Source organism: Amphibalanus amphitrite, unplaced genomic scaffold (genome assembly GCF_019059575.1).
Source record: "Amphibalanus amphitrite isolate SeventyFive unplaced genomic scaffold, NRLGWU_Aamphi_draft 000811F_arrow, whole genome shotgun sequence".
Lineage (NCBI taxonomy): Eukaryota > Metazoa > Arthropoda > Thecostraca > Balanomorpha > Balanidae > Amphibalanus > Amphibalanus amphitrite.
In genome coordinates this window covers 252,136-270,060 of record NW_024882305.1, presented here as the reverse complement: position 1 = coordinate 270,060, position 17,925 = coordinate 252,136, and the positions used below count along the sequence as shown (strand labels likewise).

Genomic DNA, 17,925 nt, shown 5'->3' with positions numbered 1-17,925 from the left:
AAAATGATAAAAACGGACCCCTTAGAATCTCACCAAATTTACACCAGCCACTCAGCATGACCTGGTCATCACAGAATAAAATTATCTAAGCTCGGCAAGCCCTGGGGGCTGAGATATCAGGGGTCAAAGTTCAAGGTCATTGAGGGCGGACCCCTCAGAATTACCTCAAAATTTGCACACAGATGCAAGTTGACCTGCTGAGCACGATGGGCATAAAATCTAAGCCCGGCAAGCCCTGACCTGGAAGTTAGGTCAGGTCAAAGTTTGCAGCCACGTGGAGGTCACGTGACCCTTTTACAGCGGACCCCTCAGATTTTAATGAAATTTTGTGAGCTGATGCATCTAGACTTCATTATTAATATCCTAAATTATCTAAGTTCGGCAAGCTCTGGGGGCTGAGATATGAGGGGTCAAAGGTCAAGGTCATTTGAGAGCGGACCCCTTCAATTTTTGTTAAAATTCAAATCACCCCTCAACTTTGTCTTCTGAATTTAATGGTAAAATTTTCTAAGCTCGGCAAGCCTTAGAAAAGCCAGAATGAGTATTTAGAAAAACGAGCATTTGTTTTCCAATATGGCTGACAGGTAGGTGTTGTGGCGCATCAATGACATAATTGACGCGTGTAAATAGGCACCGCGCCATATTCATTTTATTTTGTAGTGTAGGCCCATGGGTTCCATGGTGTAGGTAAGGGTAAATCTTGGGTAAGGGTATATAGGGCCTTGAGTGTAGGTATATACATATAACATATTGATATAACATGCCGTGGTGTGTAAGTTAAGGTGAAGGTGATATGATGTGTGTGATCCATGGAATGGGCGTGGCTTCAGAATCAGGGTTATCAGCCACAATTCTTAGAATGAGTTTTTATGCTAGCTGATTATTATAGGTACTTTTGAAACCTATGCATACCTATGACCTATCTGAGGGCTGTTCACGGGCCCTGTGTGCAGTCGGACCATACACAAGCTCTAAGCTCCGCCCACTGCGTCCCTAAGCCATTCTTCCGTCACCGCACACAGCAACTGCTGTGGTCGGTCGGGACTGGCCACAGGCCGTCCACCGCATGGCATGCAGCTGTGACATCAGAACCGGTTACCCTTCCCCTACCCCTAAGCTTGCTGTACATACCACACACAGTGAACTCAGCAGTTTACGATGCCCGCGAACACCCCTCTGTATTCAGTTGCAGGAAGGCTCCTATGTGCAGACTATCCAATTTTGGAACTGTACTCAAGGCTATTGTCACAAGGTATGCGTGCCACATGCTACACCAGATGTTCGTCTACAATCTTTCTCCACCCAATGTATTCTCATCGTCATCTGGAATGGCCTCGCAGAAAATGTTGCGACCGCACCTGACCTAACTAGCTTTAAGAGGGCCTAGGGTGATGTGACATATAACAAACTGTACCAGCCAGCAAAGTAGGTAGTTGCTAAAGATGAGCAGCTTTTGTCAAATAATCTTGATTCACACATAATTTTTGTATGAGTTTTTCATATGGATGCTGTAACTCCAGGTGTTATGTAACCCCTGCCTTCCTCTCCTCACTGACTGCCTCTCACTGCCTCCCACCGGCTCTCACCGCCTCTCACTTCCTCCTGCCCTGCCTCTGACTGCCTGCCTCTGCTCACTGACTGCCTCTACTGCCTCTCACCGCCTCTCACTGCCTCTCACTGCCTCTCACCGCCTCTCGCCGCCTCTCACCTCTTCTCACTGCCTCCTTCCCTGCCTCTGACTACCTGCCTCTGCTCACTGACTTCCTCTCACCGCCTCTCACCGCCCCTCACCGCCTCTCATCGCCACTCACCACCTCTCACTGCCTCTCACTGCTTCTCACCGCCTCTCACTGCCTCTCACTGCATGTCACTACCTCCCACCACCTCTCGCCGCCTCTCACCGCCTCTCACTGCCTCCTGCCCTGCCTCTGACTGCCTGCCTCTGCTCACTGACTGCCTCTCACCGCCTCTCACTACCTCTCACCGCCTCTCATTGCCTCTAACTTCCTCTCACTGCCTCTCACTGCATGTCACTGCCTCTCACCACCTCTCGCCGCCTCTCACTGCCTCTCACCACCTCTCACTGCCTCTCACTGCCTCCTGCCCTGCCTCCTGCCCTGCCTCTGACTGCCTACCTCTGCTCACTGACTGCCTCTCATCGCCTCTACTGCCTCTCACTGCCTCTCACCGCCTCTCGCCGCCTCTCACTGCCTTCCTCTGCTCACGGACTGCCTCTCACAACCTCTCACTGCCTCTCACCGCCTCTCACTGCCTCTCACTGCCTCCTGCCCTGCCTCTGACTGCCTGCCTCTGCTCACTGACTGCCTCTCACCGCCTCTACTGCCTCACACCGCCTCTCACTGCTTCTCACCGCCTCTCATCGCCTCTCACTGCATGTCACTACCTCTCACCACCTCTCGCGCCTCTCACTGCCTCTCACTGCCTCTCAATGCCTCCTGCCCTGCCTCTGACTGCCTGCCTCTGCTCACTGACTGCCTCTCACCGCCTTTACTGCCTCTCACTGCCTCTCATTGCCTTCTAACTTCCTCTCACTGCCTCCTTCCCTGCCTCTGACTACCTGCCTCTGCTCACTGACCCCTCTCACCGCCTCTCACCGCCCCTCACCGCCTCTCATCGCCACTCACCACCTCTCACTGCCTCTCACTGCTTCTCACCGCCTCTCACTGCCTCTCACTGCATGTCACTACCTCCCACCACTTCTCGCCGCCTCTCACCGCCTCTCACTGCCTCCTGCCCTGCCTCTGACTGCCTGCCTCTGCTCACTGACTGCCTCTCACCGCCTCTCACTACCTCTCACCGCCTCTCATTGCCTCTAACTTCCTCTCACTGCCTCTCACTGCATGTCACTGGCTCTCACCGCCTCTCGCCGCCTCTCTTTCTGCCTCTCGCCGCGTCTCACTGCCTCTCACCGCCTTTCACTGCCTCTCGCCGCCTCTCACCGCCTCTCACTGCCTCTCACTGCCTCTCACCGCCTCTCACTGCCTCTCACTGCCTCTCACTGCCTCTCATTGCCTCTAATTTCCTCTCACTGCCTCTCACTGCATGTCACTGCCTCTCACCGCCTCTCGCCGCCTCTCACCGCCTCTCAATGCCTCTCACCTCTTCTCACTGCCTCCTTCCCTGCCTCTGACTACCTGCCTCTGCAAACTGACCCCTCTCACCGCCTCTCACCGCCCCTCACCGCCTCTCATCGCCACTCACCACCTCTCACTGCCTCTCACTGCTTCTCACTGCCTCTCACTGCCTCTCACTGCATGTCACTACCTCCCACCACCTCTCGCCGCCTCTCACCGCCTCTCACTGCTTCCTGCCCTGCCTCTGACTGCCTGCCTCTGCTCACTGACTGCCTCTCACCGCCTCTCACTACCTCTCACCGCCTCTCATTGCCTCTAACTTCCTCTCACTGCCTCTCACTGCATGTCACTGGCTCTCACCGCCTCTCGCCGCCTCTCTCTGCCTCTCACTGCCTCTCACCTCTTCTCACTGCCTCCTTCCCTGCCTCTGGCTGCCTGCCTCTGCTCAATGACTTCCTCTCACTGCCTCTCGCCGCCTCTCACTGCATGTCACAGCCTCTCAGCGCCTTCCACCGCCTCTCACCGCCTCTCACCGCCTCTCATTGTCTCTCACTGCCTCTCACCGCCTCTCACTGCATGTCACTGCCTCTCACCACCTCTCGCCGCCTCTCACTGCCTCCTGCCCTGCCTCTGACTGCCTACCTCTGCTCAGTGACTGCCTCTCATCGCCTCTACTGCCTCTCACCGCATGCCACTACCTCTCACCACCTCTCGCCGCCTCTCACTGCCTCTCACTGCCTCCTGTCCTGCCTCTGACTGCCTGCCTCTGCTCACTGACTGCCTCTCACCGCCTCTACTGCCTCTCACCGCCTCTTACTGCATGTCACAACCTCTCATCGCCTCCCACTGCCTCTCACCGCCTCTCACCGCCTCTCACTGCATGTCACTGCCTCTCACCACCTCTCACTGCCTCTCACTGCATGTCACTACCTCTCACCACCTCTCGCCGCCTCTCACTGCCTCTCACCGCCTCTCACTGCCTCCTGCCCTGCTTCTGACTGCCTGAATCTGCTCACTGACTGCCTCTCACCGCCTCTATTGCCTCTCACTGCCTCTCACCGCCTCTCACTGTCTCTCACTGCATGTCACTGCCTCTCGCCGCCTCTCTCTGCCTCTCGCCGCCTCTCACTGCCTCTCACCTCTTCTCACTGCCTCCTTCCCTGCCTCTGACTGCCTGCCTCTGCTCACTGACTTCCTCTCAACGCCTCTCACTGCCTCTCGCCGCCTCTCACTGCATGTCACAGCCTCTCACCGCCTCCCACCGCCTCCCACCGCTTCCAACCGCCTCTCACCGCCTCTCATTGTCTCACTGCCTCTCACCGCCTCTCACTGCCTCTCACTGCCTCTCACTGCCTCTTACTTTCTCTCACCGCCTCTCACCGCCTCTCATTGTCTCTCACTGCCTCTCACCGCCTCTCACTGCATGTCACTGCCTCTCACCACCTCTCGCCGCCTCTCACTGCCTCTCACCACCTCTCACTGCCTCTCACTGCCTCCTGCCCTGCCTCTGACTGCCTGCCTCTGCTCACTGACTGCCTCTCACCGCCTCTACTGCCTCTCACCGCATGTCACTACCTCTCACCACCTCTCGCCGCCTCTCACCGCCTCTCACCGCCTCTCACTGCATGTCACTGCCTCTCACCACCTCTCACTGTCTCTCACTGCATGTCAATACCTCTCACCACCTCTCGCCACCTCTCACTGCCTCTCACCGCCTCTCACTGCCTCCTGCCCTGCTTCTGATTGCCTGAATCTGCTCACTGACTGCCTCTCACCGCCTCTACTGCCTCTCACTGCCTCTCACCGCCTCTCACTGCCTCTCACTGCATGTCACTGCCTCTCACCACCTCTCGCCACCTCTCACTGCCTCTCACCACCTCTCACTGCCTCTCACTGCCTCCTGCCCTGCCTCTGACTGCCTACCTCTGCTCAGTGACTGCCTCTCATCGCCTCTACTGCCTCTCACCGCATGCCACTACCTCTCACCACCTCTCGCTGCCTCTCACTGCCTCCTGTCCTGCCTCTGACTGCCTTCCTCTGCTCACTGACTGCCTCTCACCGCCTCTACTGCCTCTCACCGCCTCTTACTGCATGTCACAACCTCTCATCGCCTCCCACTGCCTCTCACCGCCTCTCACCGCCTCTCACTGCATGTCACTGCCTCTCACCACCTCTCACTGCCTCTCACTGCCTCCTGCCCTGCCTCTGACTGCCTACCTCTGCTCACTGACTGACTCTCATCGCCTCTACTGCCTCTCACTGCCTCTTACTTCCTCTCACCGCCTCTCACCGCCTCTCATTGTCTCTCACTGCCTCTCACCGCCTCTCACTGCCTCTCACCGCCTCTCACTGCCTCCTGCCCTGCCTCTGACTGCCTGGCTCTGCTCACTGACTGCGTCTCACCGCTTCTACTGCCTCTCACTGCCTCTCGCCGCCTCTCACTGCCTCTAACTTCCTCTCACTGCCTCTAACTTCTTCTCACTGCCTCTCACTGCTTCTCACCGCCTCTCACTGCATGTCACTACCTCTCACCACCTCTCGCCGCCTCTCACTGCCTCTGACCGCCTCTCATTGCCTCCTGCCCTGCCTCTGACTGCCTGCCTCTGCTCACTGACTGCCTCTCGCCGCCTCTACTACCTCTCACCACCTCTCACTGCCTCTCACCGCCTCTCACTGCCTCCTGCCCTGCCTCTGACTGCCTGGCTCTGCTCACTGACTGCCTCTCACCGCTTCTACTGCCTCTCACTGCCTCTCACCGCCTCTCACTGCCTCTCACTTCTTCTCCCTGCCTCTCACTGCTTTTCACCGCCTCTCACTGCCTCTCACTGCATGTCACTACCTCTCACCACCTCTCGCCGCCTCTCACTGCCTCTCACCGCCTCTCACTGCCTCCTGCCCTGCCTCAGACTGCCTGCCTCTGCTCACTGACTGCCTCTCACCGCCTCTACTGCCTCTCACCGCCTCTTACTGCATGTCACAACCTCTCATCGCCTCCCACCGCCTCTCACCGCCTCTCACCGCCTCTCACTGCATGTCACTGCCTCTCACCACCTCTCACTGCCTCTCACTGCCTCCTGCCCTGCCTCTCACTGCCTCCTGACTGCCTACCTCTGCTCACTGACTGCCTCTCATCGCCTCTACTGCCTCTCACCGCCTCTCGGCTCTCACTGCCTCTCACTGCCTTCCTCTGCTCACGGACTGCCTCTCACCTCCTCTCACTGCCTCTCACCGCCTCTCGTCGCCTCTCTCTGCCTCTCACTGCCTCTCACCTCTTCTCACTGCCTCCTTCCCTGCCTCTGACTGCCTACCTCTGCTCACTGACTGCCTCTCATCGCCTCTACTGCCTCTCACCGCCTCTCGGCTCTCACTGCCTCTCACTGCCTTCCTCTGCTCACGGACTGCCTCTCACCTCCTCTCACTGCCTCTCACCGCCTCTCGTCGCCTCTCTCTGCCTCTCACTGCCTCTCACCTCTTCTCACTGCCTCCTTCCCTGCCTCTGACTGCCTACCTCTGCTCACTGACTGCCTCCCATCGCCTCTCACTGCCTCTCACCGCCTCTCACTGCCTCTCACCGCCTCTCACTGCCTCCTTTCCTGCCTCTGACTGCCTCTCACCGCCTCTCACTGCCTCTCACCGCCTCTCACTGCCTCCTTTCCTGCCTCTGACTGCCTGCCTCTGCTCACTGACTGCCTCTCACCGCCTGTCACTGCCTCTGACTGCCTTCCTTTGCTCACTGCTTCTCACCGCCTCATGCCCTGCCTCTCACTGCCTCTCACCGCTTCTCACTGTCTCTCACTGCATCTCGCCGCCTCTCACTGCATGCCCTGCCCTGCCCTGCCCTGCCCTGCCCTGCCCTGCCCTGCCCTGCCCTGCCCTGCCCTGCCCTGCCCTGCCCTGCCCTGCCCTGCCCTGCCCTGCCCTGCCCTGCCCTGCCCTGCCCTGCCCTGCCCTGCCCTGCCCTGCCCTGCCCTGCCCTGCCCTGCCCTGCCCTGCCCTGCCCTGCCCTGCCCTGCCCTGCCCTGCCCTGCCCTGCCCTGCCCTGCCCTGCCCTGCCCTGCCCTGCCCTGCCCTGCCCTGCCCTGCCCTGCCCTGCCCTGCCCTGCCCTGCCCTGCCCTGCCCTGCCCTGCCCTGCCCTGCCCTGCCCTGCCCTGCCCTGCCCTGCCCTGCCCTGCCCTGCCCTGCCCTGCCCTGCCCTGCCCTGCCCTGCCCTGCCCTGCCCTGCCCTGCCCTGCCCTGCCCTGCCCTGCCCTGCCCTGCCCTGCCCTGCCCTGCCCTGCCCTGCCCTGCCCTGCCCTGCCCTGCCCTGCCCTGCCCTGCCCTGCCCTGCCCTGCCCTGCCCTGCCCTGCCCTGCCCTGCCCTGCCCTGCCCTGCCCTGCCCTGCCCTGCCCTGCCCTGCCCTGCCCTGCCCTGCCCTGCCCTGCCCTGCCCTGCCCTGCCCTGCCCTGCCCTGCCCTGCCCTGCCCTGCCCTGCCCTGCCCTGCCCTGCCCTGCCCTGCCCTGCCCTGCCCTGCCCTGCCCTGCCCTGCCCTGCCCTGCCCTGCCCTGCCCTGCCCTGCCCTGCCCTGCCCTGCCCTGCCCTGCCCTGCCCTGCCCTGCCCTGCCCTGCCCTGCCCTGCCCTGCCCTGCCCTGCCCTGCCCTGCCCTGCCCTGCCCTGCCCTGCCCTGCCCTGCCCTGCCCTGCCCTGCCCTGCCCTGCCCTGCCCTGCCCTGCCCTGCCCTGCCCTGCCCTGCCCTGCCCTGCCCTGCCCTGCCCTGCCCTGCCCTGCCCTGCCCTGCCCTGCCCTGCCCTGCCCTGCCCTGCCCTGCCCTGCCCTGCCCTGCCCTGCCCTGCCCTGCCCTGCCCTGCCCTGCCCTGCCCTGCCCTGCCCTGCCCTGCCCTGCCCTGCCCTGCCCTGCCCTGCCCTGCCCTGCCCTGCCCTGCCCTGCCCTGCCCTGCCCTGCCCTGCCCTGCCCTGCCCTGCCCTGCCCTGCCCTGCCCTGCCCTGCCCTGCCCTGCCCTGCCCTGCCCTGCCCTGCCCTGCCCTGCCCTGCCCTGCCCTGCCCTGCCCTGCCCTGCCCTGCCCTGCCCTGCCCTGCCCTGCCCTGCCCTGCCCTGCCCTGCCCTGCCCTGCCCTGCCCTGCCCTGCCCTGCCCTGCCCTGCCCTGCCCTGCCCTGCCCTGCCCTGCCCTGCCCTGCCCTGCCCTGCCCTGCCCTGCCCTGCCCTGCCCTGCCCTGCCCTGCCCTGCCCTGCCCTGCCCTGCCCTGCCCTGCCCTGCCCTGCCCTGCCCTGCCCTGCCCTGCCCTGCCCTGCCCTGCCCTGCCCTGCCCTGCCCTGCCCTGCCCTGCCCTGCCCTGCCCTGCCCTGCCCTGCCCTGCCCTGCCCTGCCCTGCCCTGCCCTGCCCTGCCCTGCCCTGCCCTGCCCTGCCCTGCCCTGCCCTGCCCTGCCCTGCCCTGCCCTGCCCTGCCCTGCCCTGCCCTGCCCTGCCCTGCCCTGCCCTGCCCTGCCCTGCCCTGCCCTGCCCTGCCCTGCCCTGCCCTGCCCTGCCCTGCCCTGCCCTGCCCTGCCCTGCCCTGCCCTGCCCTGCCCTGCCCTGCCCTGCCCTGCCCTGCCCTGCCCTGCCCTGCCCTGCCCTGCCCTGCCCTGCCCTGCGGCAGTCCGTGGTCGGTAGAGCGGCGGCGCCGGACGGCTGACGTGTGGTCGGTATGTGTCCGTGTGCCCGCAGTTTCTGTGCCGTGTCGAGAATGTGATGAAGCGCCAGGAGTCGCCGGAGAGTAGTGACGGTTCGTCAGCCGTGGTTTGCGTGGTGCCGCCGGTGCGCCGCTCTCCCGCCGAGCCGCCCCTTCTCGTCGCCCAGTCTGCCCGCCCAGCCGAGCCTGGCGCGGCTGACGGCGCCTTAGACGGCATCATGTAGAACCAGCATGGGTCGCTGGCGGCGGGCCTCGGCGCCTATCCGGTGCACGCTGCCTACGGCGAGAACCTCTAGGTGAAGAGTGAAGGCGGCGGTGGCTCGTTGCAGTACTCTGCCGGCGCCAGCGAAGAACCGGCCTCTACCGCCGCTGGGCCGGTGCCGCACTCCTCTGCGCCCCAGGTGAGTCCCGGCGGCCGACTCGGCTACTTCACAGTGTCAGCGCGCTGAAAAGAGTCCCGCCCAAGACTGAAGGATCGGACGTGGTCCCTAGTTGGTCTGGGCCCCAATCCCACACTCATGCTTATTTCGTAATGCTGTGGGATATGCGGCTTTGCTTGAGTGTTGAAGCAGACTCAGATATGTAACTGGTTGATCCGGTGAATGTCTGGATATTCATGCATTCTGTCTGCACCTTTTTTGGCCAAATTGCGGAACCGATGGCTTATTCGGATAAAACCGAAACATGAACCCTGCACTGTTCGAGCGACCCTCGTCCTCCCAACCGCCCTACCTGACGCTGTCTTCTCCTCTAACCGCTTCCGACCCGTATGTACCGTACCTCCTGTCAGGCAGACGACCGGGCCGATCGCCTACCAGCCGAATATGACGGCAGCCGCCATGGTGATGGGTGCCGACAGCGACGGGAAGCCGCCGCCGCCGACGCCGATGCCGGCGCTGTTCAGCCCAGCTACCACCGACTCAAGGTGGAAGACGTGCTCTCCTACCAGAACCAGGTCAAGTCCAAGTTCCAGAACAACCCACAGGTCCACAACGACTTCCTCGATATAATGAAGGAGTTCAAGGCGCAAAAGTAAGTTAAAGCTGGCTGTCTTATGTCATACTTATGCTGTTCTTGCTCTTACATATTCTCAACTTTACTTATTTGCTATTTGTATCGTCTGCAAAAACGAACGTCACCTTACGCAATTTTGAACACGTTTAATTTGACCAAGCGGCGAGCGCTGCCGTTCCCTGTCCTGCAGCCGCCGCTGTCCCCTGTCGAGTGTCTGACTCCCGTTTCTCTCTGTACATATAGTCAATCTAATATAGTCATTTTTTAGCGCAATATAGTCATCTAAACTGAGTTTTGTTGAGATGTTCGATTTAATGGTAGTTTTGTGTACCTGTTTGTAGTGACTTTTGATGAAAATTATGTTTTAAAGCTGTTTTATTTTTGTATCTTGTAGGGAAATGCAAATTCTAGTTCTGCTGAGTTTCATATGGCCTGATTAACTGACCCCGTATTGTTCATTACTTAAGCTTCGTTTCGCCACTGCTCATACAACCATCATGACGCTGATTGGCATGCTCTCGCCGGCAGTAGGTACCTACACGTCTCGATGATGGCGCCGGGCTAGGTGACCACAGCGCGGTGCACACGCCCACTGGCGGCTTCCAGACCTACTCGGACACAGTGGTACCGACGCCGCCGCCGCAGCCCCAGCAGCAGCAGCCACCGCCACCGCCGCTGCCGACGGCGCCCGGCGCGCCGCCCAAACCGAGTCACCAGCCGCCCACCGAGGTGAGCTGGCGGCCTGACCCTTCAGATAGGGTGAATCCAACTACATGCGTGTGGACGTCAGGGAAAGGGCTGCTATGGTTGCTATTCATTCTTCTCCTGTGCTGTTTTTCTCTTTGTCTGTTGAAATAATATGCGAATATCCAGCGTTGTTGATCACATGCGCCCCTGCTGACGCTCTGATTCTGTTGCTTGCCACAGGAGTAGGTATGGCACCAACAGGCAACAACATCCTGTCGCACGCTGTGCGGCGGCGGCCGGCGTCGGGGGCCACCACGTCACCGCGCACCACTCGTACAACCAGCCGCCGTCGTCCGCGGGACGACCCATTCACCTCCAGTGGGTCCCCTCGCATTGCGGCCTTCCTGGAAATGAGAGGGCAGACACCCTGGCGGAGGAGACCTCCGCCCTGGACCAGAACTCAGACACACACCACTGGACACCAGAACGATCCAGAGAGCAGCGGCAAGGCTGGCGCGTGCGAGGACCAGAGCGGCCTGGCCCGACGGCTGGTATCGCCAACTGCCGGTGTGGGCTCTGTCGTGAGGAAGCAGACACCTCGGCCCACGCGCTGATGCGGTGTCCCGCCCTGGTGCAACTGCCGGTTCCGAGTGCTCGGAACTATACACCCGACCCACGAGGACCTGCGCAGCATCGACGCAGTAGCGGCCCTGGGTGCCGCCTTCGTCCCCCTCCAGAGCCGGCAGGATACGCCCTAGGGCTGGAGGGAAACAACAACAACAACAACAACAACAACAACAGAGGACATGAACCCACTTAATGTGTTCAAACGCTACCGCGACAGCCGCAAGGTGCTCGAGTACCGGACGGAGCTGTTCAGCTCGTGTTGCGAGGTGCCATCGGCGTGGTGCCGGCGCAATATGAGCACGGTACGCTGCCGTGCGCCAGCTGCCTCAGTCTGCTGGCCAGCCCGGTGAGACGGCACCTCGCCGTCGCCGCCGGACGCTCAGGTGGGATCTCTGCTGTGTTGAGCTCAGCTTGAAGTGACTTCAGTCACCCAGCAGCGACTGGAGCGGTCCGAGCGAGCCCGTGTACCGCCGCCAGTGTTTGGTCGTGTTTGGGGCCGTACGGCGCGGGTGATCTGTACGGGCGCGGCCGTATCTTATGTTACGTATCGTAGCTAAGCACGACTTGACACTGTCCACCACGGGACCCGCCCATGTTGACGGCGTCGCAATGTACTCATTGATTGACTAGTGCTGCGCGACTGCTCGGAGTTGACCAGTTAACGTTTTGTAGGCTTTATTATCACTGGCGGAGGCGTGGGGACTGGGGAGTGTTTTCTATTCGTCAGTGTTTGCCGAGGCGAGGCTGCTTAATGCCGATTGTGACATGTTACTATGTATCCTCACGTGAAGTCGTCGGGTTATCTAACTTGGTTCATCAATAAATGGTGCGACCTACAAAGTGACAATGAGATGAAAACGACTGAGTCATCTTTATGGAATAATGTCTGTGACGTATGTGAAAGCAGGTCATATTGGTGTGCAGGTCATACGAGGTCAACTGAGGTCACTGACCCAGGACTAAAACTGGTTATCCTAAGATAACTCGTAACGCTCGCAATACACTCGTTTTTCCGCGAAGCTCTAACTCCCATCAGGGGCCCGAACGGCGGCGGGCGGGGTTCCAACGTACCTCCGGCACCTTCACCCGCACACCGCACACGGGCGAGAGTTCAGACAAATCAGAGGTCACTGGTCCTTTTAACATGTCAGGTAAGTGATTCCTTTCTGGGTACGTCAAAGGTCAATGACCCACATGACGGAGGTCAGAGGCCCGTGACGCGTCATTCATCTCAGTTCAGGTCAGATCTGAGTTAGGAGATGTGAGAGCTCAAGTTGAAGTGACACCTATGGTTAGCGATCTTCGGGGATAGGTCGAATGTGTGTGACCTGTAGGTACTAGAAAAGGTTAGAGGTCATTCATCCACCAAGGGCTTATATCAGGGGTCACTGGCCCGTTATGAAGATAGGTATGAGGTCGTAGACTCGTAATCCATCAATAGACATTAAACGGCCACTATCTATGAAGGAAATAGTAAAATCGATCGATTTGTAAAGGAATTGCTTCATTTGGAAGCATGCAGTTTGTTTACATTTTACGCGTCAATTATGTCATTGATGCGCCACAATACCTACCTGTCAGCCATATTGGAATACAAATGCTCGTTTTCTAAATACTCATTCTGGCTTTTCTAAGGCTTGCCGAGCTTAGAAATTTTTACCATTAAATTCAGAAGACAAAGTTGAGGGGTGATTTACGTTTTAACAAAAATTGAAGGGGTCCGCTCTCAAATGACCTTGACCTTTGACCCCTCATATCTCAGCCCCCAGAGCTTGCCGAACTTAGATAATTTAGGATATTAATGAGGGTGTCTAGATGTATCAGTTCACAAAAATTCATCAAAATCTGAGGGGTCCGCTTTAAAATGGGTCACGTGACCTCCACGTGGCTGCAACCTTTGACCTGACCTAACTTCTAGGTCAGGGCTTGCCGGGCTTAGATTTTATGCCCATCGTGCTCAGCATGTCAATTTGCATCTGTGTGCAAATTTTGAGGTAATTCTGAGGGGTCCGCCCTTAATGACCTTGAACTTTGACCCCTAATATCTCAGCCCCCAGGGCTTGCCGAGCTTAGATAATTTTATTCTGTGATGACCAGGTCATGCTGAGTGGCTGGTGTAAATTTGGTGAGATTCTAAGGGGTCCGTTTTTATCATTTTTTCCATCGAATATGAATTTCGAATCTGAATTTGAATTTGAAGCTAAGTATATAAACGTACTGACAAAAGATATTATTCACCAGTCATTTTTTAAGCACATTCTGTCATAAATTAGTTGACTCCCTCTGGTCTTCCACACGGCAGAAAATGCAAGTGCAAATTCTGTGATCTTGAAGTGAGCCAAACGCTTATGATACCCATGATCGTTTCTCTCAAATCACAACGGAAACTGCGAGAAAACAAGAGAGAGTCGGACTCTACAAATGAATGAATTTGGAAGAAAAATAGCTGTATTTTTTCCTGTGGAAATGTTGACTTTGAAAACATTGGCCATCAACTTTAAAATTGTCCCCAAATATGAAAATGTGTGAATTGACAAAACAGGCAATCTTGCTGTTTTTGCCCAAGTTTGTTCATGATTGAGTGAGATTCGATGCGAAAATGCACTGATATATGCTTTTGAAAGCGAGGTCTCGATCAGTGTATTAATTTTGATTTTGAACTTAACGCTAGTCCCACTTTTCCCTCCAAGAAAATATATTTGTCAATTTTTCAATAATCATATTATGCGTCATTGCTTTAAAAATAAAGAGAGTCGGACCGTAATTCTTTCAAAATGACTGATCGTGCTCAGTATCTATCGGAATATATCAACAGATTGGCCAGACTCATTGGCTAAATATGTTTAAATTGCATTTTTCTTACTTTCTGCAGAATTTCCTGCAAAATTTTACTGTAGTTTAAGCTGCGTTTCCTGCAGATTGTGTTCACAGACCAATGGGAGACAAGTATTTCTTCATCAACAGGTTTATTCGCCATCAATTGGCCTAGCTGGTGTTTTTCGTATGCGCAGTTTATGTCACAGCTGCGTAAGAACACGTTCGCTTTAAATCATTATGGGTATTTCTTTTCGGAATATCAAAGGTCAATGTTGATGTGTTTCATAAGATTGGCGGGATTATCGTCATTAACTAATTACTTGATATCAGATTTTAATGGGGAGTGATGTAATTCCCGCACGACTGTTGACTTTCATTGTAATTTGAATTGCCTGAGCTGGTTCCTGGGCCGCCTCAGATAGCAGGATGGTGTGTCAAGTATCAACTTGACAGGAAGGTGGCCGGTGGGTACCCAGACACTGAAATTTCTGTGTAATTTGCGCCAAAAATTAGGTACCTATTTGTGCAAAAATTAAACCCTTTTTATATAAAGCACATGTGCACATCTACCGATCAAGGCTATATCAAGGCTATGGCATCTGCCGCCATGCGCCGAATTCGGCGCATGCGAAGTTACCTACGCCGGACATGCGCTGAAATTTTCGGCGCAATCCCGCCACTATGCCGGACATATTAGGCATAACATGTATTATTTCCAGTCTGGTACAAAACAAAAATCAAACCTTACCTAACCCCATGTTGCATGTTCATATGAACTGTAGATCAGATATTTTTTTGAAAAAATACCCATCTTTCATCCTTTCAGCATACCTACAACCTACTAAATAGCCTTGGTATCAACCTAGCATTCATACTTTATCTGCAGATACATATTGATATATGTGCCGTGGTATGTTTTGTTCAGTAGGTTATATGTAGTAGGTCAGCCGTCAGGTGCCTACATGCTATCATTTGTCATGCTTTGATTTCAGATGGTGTCTTGTGGGCTTTATAGTGGGCTTTGTGGCCCTCGTGCAAGGGTTAAGTGTTGATGCACATAATGCAATGTGTTTTTTCCATGGGCGCAGGAACCTCACGTAAAGTTTGGGGGGGGGGGCAGAGAACTTCAATGTCACTTTGTGGGAACCGTAATACCCCTATGAACAAATTCTTTGCAGTTTCGTGCTCATCTCACCTTGCCGAACCATTTCTTGCTCTTAGTTTTGAATTTAAATGAAAAATAAATATTTTACTTTAAAGGGACCCTCCCACCTTAACATTAGTTTTGAGTTGAGATAGCCAAGTTTGCGGCCAGGCTCAGAAACCACCATTTATCCTGGTCGCAACCCCCGCAGCTTTATGGTGTTCAAGAAATTTCTTCCCTTTACTTGCAGGGTGGGACCAGCGTGGTCCCTATCTCTTAACCATTACGGGAGTCTGATGACGTCATCAGGCTTTCGAACGTCCGTTAAATGTTTGACTAAAACGTTTTGTAGCACGCGGTGGTATATGCTGCTTTGCGCGCAACAAATGCCGCACTTTCAAATAAAGTCGCTAGGAACAGCGGAGATCCCAAAAAGTAAACAAAAGTAAAAGTCTAATATCTTGAAAACCGGTGAATATTTTTCGATGAAATTTGGTAGATATTCGTTTTTGCACTTTTTGAACCGAGCGACATCACTTTCATGCCAATTCATTAACTTTTTTGAAGGTGGGAGGGTCCCTTTAAAAATTAGCATAGCTGAAAAGTGGGGGCATGCCCCCCCCCCCCTCCGCTCCTACGCCTATGGTTTTTCTTAATGGTACAAATCATCCACATTCATATGTGAAGGGTAGGTAGCTACCTACAGAACCAAATCAATGCCTCAATTGCTCATTGTTTTCTTACAATAAGTCCCTCCTCTGCCAATCGCACTATACTGTCACAATGCAGTGTGCGTCATGATTTCTCAACTCTATGCTTACAATATATTTCCATTTGTCAATCACATATTGTTTTTTTTTTTACAGGCTTTTCGGTTATGACTGAGGCCGGCGTCTCACCTGTCCTGGCTACGCCAAATCACTGCGGATGCCGGATGCCGAGGACCGGAGAGCCAACCGCTTTGAGGCGTGAGCTCTGTGGCGTGGCTCGAGTGACGGCTACGGCGCCGTCGACCTGGTTGAATAGCTGGGGCCTGGACGAGGGTGCCCTTAGTACGGTGGCCAATCGCTTACGTCCGAGGGGCGCTCGAACACGCTGCCGTCGCGTGGCTGCCGGCGGCCGCCCCCTCGCACGTGAATCTCCTGGAGCGAGGACTGCGAGAGGTGGCCGCATCAGCACCTGTGTCCGCGCTCAACACCGTGCCACGCACTAATGGCGGAAGCCCGACTTTCTCCGATGGAGGAGAGAAGCTGGACGCTGGCTGCTGGGGAGGGCGCTGGCTCTGCCATCAGGGGACCCCCTGCGCGCGACCGCCAAGGCCTCGGCACCGGCGCGCCTGTCTTCGGTCCGAGGCTGGAGATTGCGAGGCCGCCAGGCCTGGGCGAGAGCGAGAATCCCACCGTGTCAACAGACGGCTGGCGTCACCTTCCGGTTGGACGTGTGCCCGATCCGGGCTGGGGCCACGGCGGCGGAAAGGGAAAGCGTGGCTACGCTGCACCTCGCGTTCCTGCCCCTGTGTGCTGTCCGGCTTTGGACGGACGGATCTGCGGAGGGCGGAGTCTTCAGGTGCTGGGCGGGAGCCGTGCTGGTCTGGCTGTATTTGTATTTGTATTTGTATTTACATTTAAGAGCGATCCACATACAAAGTGCGTGGCGATTACTGCTCAGAATCCGTATCCGCGGCTGCTGATCTAATCATTCAAAACATTTGCACATTCACTCACGTCAAAACAAGGACAAGGCTGGACGAAGAGGCCGAGGAACTGCGGGCCCCGGCCGGAGAGCTGTGCTTTAGCTACCGCGCGGAGATGGTGGCGCTGGTGACCGGTCCGGAGACCCTACTCGGAAGAGACAGAGACCAGGACCTGCGTTCCGTACCTATCTGCTAACTGTGCGGTGGTGCTGGTGTAGTGCAGCATTTTTGGATGGATAGCTACATTTCACGATTAAATAGCTGTTACGTTTCAGTGCAGGTGGCGTGACGAACAATGTGGTAGTTATCTGTTGGCCACTTCTGCGGCCGCTGCTATTTCCTACTCGAAGGCGGGCGCGCTGTTTGGCTGGGCCGCCAGGATGTTCCCATTATGTGTCGACGACAAAGCGAGTGTATTCGTGTTCTTTTAATGCACAGAGGTCTGTTGTATATTTGAAGTTTTATTTTAAGTTGACGATTGCGAAGGGCAGATTCATCTTCTCTCTTTCATTTGTGTTGCCACTTTATCGTTCATGTTTGTTATAAACTTATAAGTGTCCATGCGGCTTGGTTGTCATCTTTATTCCTGATGTATTTTATTTTACGAACATGCTGGTGATCAATGCAATACACTTTTGGTTAATAATGCTGCTTTAGCTCTGATCCTTTGTGGTATGTCTTGACTGTACTACTGCGATAGCGATTTTTCCTCACCAAGTATGCAGGCAACCAATGTAAATGCTGCCAAAAGTTTGTCATTACGTGATGTATCTAAAAAACATCGAGTTCCTGAACGTGGTCGTGTACTACGTAACCGGAAACTCAATAGGACGCAGAATTCTGTGAAGCAAAACTACAGAAGTGAGGCTGGCCACGCCAAAATCAAGTGAGATATGTCTAGCCTTTCTTCAGCCGCCAAGGCTTCGATAGACTATCCCCGGGTTCGGTGTCTCTCGAACTACGAAGATTTAACGTCGTCCGGCCAATCCTGGTTAAGGTCAGCGGGGATTTAGCTGTGGTTATGGAACAGGATTGGCCGTCCGAGAGACTCCGAACCTGGGGTATGTTGCAGCACAGCTATGTCGACCGAGTGTCGTCGCAAGCTGCACCACTAGACGAGAACAAATAAAACCGTCCCGTCCTAGGCTGACTAGGCTTAGCTAGGTGGCAGCATAGT

General features: G+C 56.2%; 1 long non-coding RNA gene across 5 annotated transcripts; it reads left to right on the top strand.

The window, feature by feature from the left end:
* The first annotated feature begins 600 nt into the window (after positions 1-600).
* On the top strand, positions 601-12,113 carry LOC122366486. Of its 5 annotated transcripts, none has more exons than XR_006253898.1 (6): positions 653-687; positions 1,187-1,252; positions 8,802-9,167; positions 9,626-9,798; positions 10,309-10,509; positions 10,708-12,113. It is a non-coding gene; the product is annotated as an uncharacterized LOC122366486 (long non-coding RNA). The 5 variants fall into 5 exon arrangements; XR_006253897.1 differs by having other exon boundaries at positions 9,557-9,798; XR_006253896.1 differs by lacking the exon at positions 1,187-1,252 and having other exon boundaries at positions 601-687; positions 9,557-9,798.
* Positions 12,114-17,925: the final 5,812 nt, after the last annotated feature.